Genomic DNA, 5239 nt, shown 5'->3' on the forward strand with positions numbered 1-5239 from the left:
CAAAAGTCTTGGCGATCATCAAGGTGTTTTTCTGGCAAAACTGAGACGAGCCTTTATTCTCTTTTTGCTCAGCAGTGGTTTGTGTCTTGGAACTCTGCCATGCATGCCATTTTTGCCCAAGCTCTCTTATGGTGGAGTCATGAACACTGACCTTAACTGAGGCAAGTGTGGCCTGCAGTTTTTTGGATGTTGTTGTCGGGTCTTTTGTGACCTCTTGGATGAATCGTCGCTGCGCTCTTGGGGTAATTTTGGTCGGCTAGCTACTCCTGGGAAAGTTCACCATTGTTCCATGTTTTTGCCATTTGTGAATAATGTCTCTCACTGTGGTTCGCTGTAATCCCAAATCTTCAGAAATAGCACTATAACATTTTTCAGACAGATAGATCTTAATTACTTTGTTTCTCATTTGTTCCTGAATTTCTTTGGATCGCAGCATGATATCTAGCTTTTCAGAATCCTTTGGTCTAATTCACTTTGTCAGGCAGGTCCTATTTAAGTGATTTCTTGATTGAGAACAGGTGTGGCAGTAATCAGGCCTGTGTGTGGCTAGGGAAATTGAACTCAGCTTCCCAACGATGTGATAAACCAGTTAATTTATGTGTTAAGGGGGGGAATGGCAATCACTTTTTCACACAGGGCCTTGTAGGTTTGGATTTCTTTTTCTCTTATTAAAAAGACCTTCATATAAAAACTGCATTTTGTGCTTACTTGTGTTATCTTTGTCTAATATTTAAATTTGTTTTGTGATCTGAAACATTTAAGTGTGACAAACATGCAAAAGAATGAGTAACTAACAAACAAAGCAGCGCACTGTAATGCTGAGTATGCGAACATGAAATATATAAAATTTGAATAGCATTACTGCTGTAGAAAATATAAATAAATGAGAAATCTTAGCGCATAAAGCCGCGCCGCCGGTGAGTTTACGCAGCGTCAAATATAAGCACAGTGGGCACGGGATTTCTATAAATTTCATCCACTGTGCTTCTAAGGTAAAACGCAGCGTTTTAGATTCAGCGATGAGCTGCATCCAAAATGCTGCTAGTACGGATCGTGGACACATACTCTTAAAAATCAGGAAGAGGGCAAGCACTTTTTCACACCACTGTAATATAAACCATGGTCTCCTTTGAAGCTCAGCCTATAACTTGACTTCAGAGGAGTATCAAGAGGAGCCTTTAGCAGTCCTTCGGCTGCCATAACCCACTGGTTCTCTGTGTTCGTATTGCGGGCGTGAATGAAGGGAGGCGGGGTTGGACAAGAGCACTGGCGATCACACTATTTAAATCCCACTATCACTGATAAATAAATAGCACTGATTGATGTTGTTGCAAGCAGATGTTGGCTATGTATTTCCACTGACGTGCTCTGTATGCTACAAATAGAGAAACTTGTACGTAAGGTGGCACAAAGGGTTCATTTGTTTTTCCCTTTCTGTAGAAATTATTTTTTATGGGAGGGCTGTGTGTGGTGGGCGACATATTATGTTGCGGAACTGTGGCGTACATTATACTGTATGGAGAGCAGTGTGGGGTACATTATACTGTATGGAGAGCAGTGTGGGGTACATTATACTGTAAGGAGGGCAGTGAGGCATACATTATACTGTATGGAGAGCAGTGTGGGGTACATTATACTGTATGGAGAGCAGTGTGGGGTACATTATACTGTACGGAGAGCAGTGTGGAGTACATTATACGGTGTGGACAGCAGTGTGGCGTACATTATACTGTACGGAGAGCAGTGTGGGGTACATTATACTGTATGGAGAGCAGTGTGGGGTACATTATACTGTATGGAGAGCAGTGTGAGGTACATTATACGGTATGGAGAGCAGTGAGGCGTACATTATACTGTATGGAGAGCAGTGTGGGGTACATTATGCTGTATGGAGAAAAGTGTATATTATACGGTGTGGACAGCAGTGTGGCCTACATTATACTGTACGGAGAGCAGTGTGGGGTACATTATACTGTACGGAGAGCAGTGTGGGGTACATTATACTGTATGGAGAGCAGGGTGGGGTACATTATACTGTATGGAGAGCAGTGTGGGGTACATTATACTGTATCAAGAGCAGTATGGGGTGCATTATACTGTCTGGAGAGCAGTGTGGCGTAAATTATACTGTATGGAAAGCAGTGTGGCGTAAATTATACTATATGGAGAGCAGTGTGGTGTACATTATACGGTGTGGAGAGCAGTGTGGGGTACATTATACTGTATGGAGACCAGCTTCGGGTACATTGTACTGTATGGAGAGCATTGTGGGGTACATTATAATGTATGGAGAGCAGTGTGAGGTACATTATACGGTATGGAGAGCAGTGAGGCGTACATTATACGGTGTGGAGAGCAATGTAGGGTAATTATGCTGTACGGAGAGCAGTGTGCGGTACATTATACTGTATGGAGAGCAGTGTGGGGTACATTGTACTGTATGGAGAGCAGTGAGGGGTACATTATACTGTATGGAGAGCTGGGGGAGGTAAGTCGTACTGTATTTTTTGGACCGTGGGGTCATCATAATTGAGTGAGGGAACTTTGGGGACATCACTGTGTTGGGGGTATCACATTGTGTGTATGGGGGGTGTTTGGGGGGGCATTTTTGTTGGCATATTTAATGGGGGCCATGAAATGGGTAACATTGTCAGAACAAGGGCCAAAACTGCTTTGTAAGTGCTGCACTATATGCCCTCCTGTGACTAGGCCTATGTGTTGTGACCCTGCCTAATCCACAATTTTTATTTATTTAATGGGGGGGGGGGGCTTATGACTTCTGCTCTGGGGCCATAGGAATCCCATGTGCCTTGGGGTTAATTTTTGGCCCAGGATCACTGAAAGTGAAGAGGTTTAATACCCAGTGAGGTGTACACTGCAAATGTCTGTGGTGCAGGCGTTCACTCTCCGGCCATCTTGCTGTGCATTAGTGATGGGTAGCTCCTGAACGAGCCTAGAGCCGGCTCTTTATAGTGAATCATATGAGTCGGCTCCTGGCAGGGAGCCAATTGAAATTTAAACGGCTCTTTGCCAGTTCACGTTCCACAGTCAGTCCCCTCTTGCCCGCCCCTCCCTCCCTCTGGCCCCGCCCCTCCCGGCAGTAGTCACTCTGATCTTATCCAGGAGACTGAGAATGGCTGCTCCTCCTGCTGCCATAGCACTGACTCACAGCCCCGCCCCCCTCCAATCTGTGACAAGCAAGCAGCAGTCAGGCACTTTATTAAAGGAACACTGACATCTGGATTTAGCCTGATTATAGTTATTTACCGCCAGCTTGTAAATCCTCGCTGAGCGAGGGAGAAACAGCGGATGTAAATGTGCGTCCCTTGTTCTCTCCCATTCACTTGAATGGAAGAGAACAAATGATCCAGCGATGCATATGGGCAGGGCAGATAAGGATCTCCTCTGCAAACATACCATCGCTGGATTGAGCATCACTGGATCGCAGGCTCGGGTGCTGCATGGTCCATGCGGTCAGTCAGCGAGCGCTGGCCGACAACATGGTCGCATCCTTTGTGTCTTCTGCTGAATAGGGCTCCGGCACAGGACAACTTCCATGGAAACCCATGTAAACAGTTACATAGGTTTTTATGGAATACCAGCAGGATTGAAGCAGAATTTTTAAAATAAGTATATGGAGAATATACCTATTTTAAAAAGTTCTCTTCAATTAATGGCACTAATGCCCATGTGATCCAACCCCTTTAATGACATTATATTAGTGATGGCAAAAGACATTGGTGCTTGATGGGACACCAAAAAAACAGTCTTTTCCAAAACAGATAATAACAGAAGAAATAAACTGAATCAGTCCATCCAAGCTATGGCACTTAGTTTATCTATCCAATGGGCCCTAAAGACAATTTTAGGCTGCCTTCACACTTTGTGGATTTGCAGCGGAGTTTCCATGCAGATCATCAGCGTGGAAATTCCATGGCATTTACAGAAGCCAACAGTGGCAATGGTTTTTATCCAAAACACATTCTCACTTCGTGGAAAAATTCAGAATCTGACATAAGGTGTGAAATTGGCTTCAGCAGCAGCATGTGAATATGTGCCGAATATCCGATATGCAAAATTCATTGCAGTCAATGGACGGGTGAATTCCGCAGCAAATTCCTTATCTAAATCCGCCTGGATGCAGATGCGACATTTGACACTGCAGTTTTGCTGCAGACTGTTTGCAGCAGACAGCCCACAGCGAACTCGCCAAGTGTGAAGGTAGCTTTAAAATGTGGCACTGATAATTAGTATCTTGTTGGTATTTTGCATGTTCATTTTGTGTTTGTTAAAGTTTTTACAGCAAATAATATAAAATCTGGTTATTCTGGAAACTATTCTGTTTTATGTCATAAATTGGCACATGTGTAGATTTTTACTAATAGGTATACAATCATGGGTTAAAACATACCAGAATTTGGCTTCAAATTTAAAGCCAAAGGTAATAGGAAATGAAGAGCCATTTTCGGAGCCAAAAGAGCCGGCTCACCAAAAAATCGCATTTTACCCATCACTACTGTGCATGTCCAGGCTGTTATTACTCTAGGGAGCATTTATTCCCCAGTGTGAAGCATCAGACGCCCCCATGCTCAGTATCATAGCACTTCATGTGGTGCTGTCCTGACTGATGGCGTCTTCCCCTCGCATCCTGTCAGGCCGCGGCCGCTCTACATTGGGTGACAGACAAAAGGCGGGAAAGCAGCGGCACGTGACCGCCCCACACGGCCGGCCGCCTGTCGGCCATCTTGGAGGCCTCACGGCTGGTCACACCCCCGGACGCCGGAAGTGCTCTCGCAGCCATTTTGTCTCTCTCCCTCTCGGCAATGCCCGGGCACAGCCATCTTAGACAGTCAATGAATCGTAGCAAACCACAACAGCCGAATAACTCATTAAAGCCGAACAAAGACAAAGTCCAATCTATGCGTTAACGCTACAAAGAAAATAAAATGACAGCCTTTATCACGGCAGCCACAAACTGACGATCAATGAAAGAAAAGAACAAAACGCGTCATTCCTCGGCGCCATGTTGGTACTCGCAGAGACGGGGGTGTACCACTATGGCGCAGTGGGACCACCTGCTTGCAGCAGTGTCCCGCTCCGGTGGTACCCGGTACACAGCCCCGGTATTACTGCGTCACTACCCCCACATCCCGCGGTCAGTCCAGCAGAGGCTGAGCCACATTTGCTGGCTGTAGCCCCGCCCCCCGGCGGCCATCTCTGACCACTTCCGGTGAGGGCG

Source organism: Phyllobates terribilis, unplaced genomic scaffold (genome assembly GCF_046119375.1).
Source record: "Phyllobates terribilis strain yellow unplaced genomic scaffold, ASM4611937v1 Scaffold_2__4_contigs__length_985480577, whole genome shotgun sequence".
NCBI classification, from domain to species: Eukaryota; Metazoa; Chordata; class Amphibia; order Anura; family Dendrobatidae; genus Phyllobates; species Phyllobates terribilis.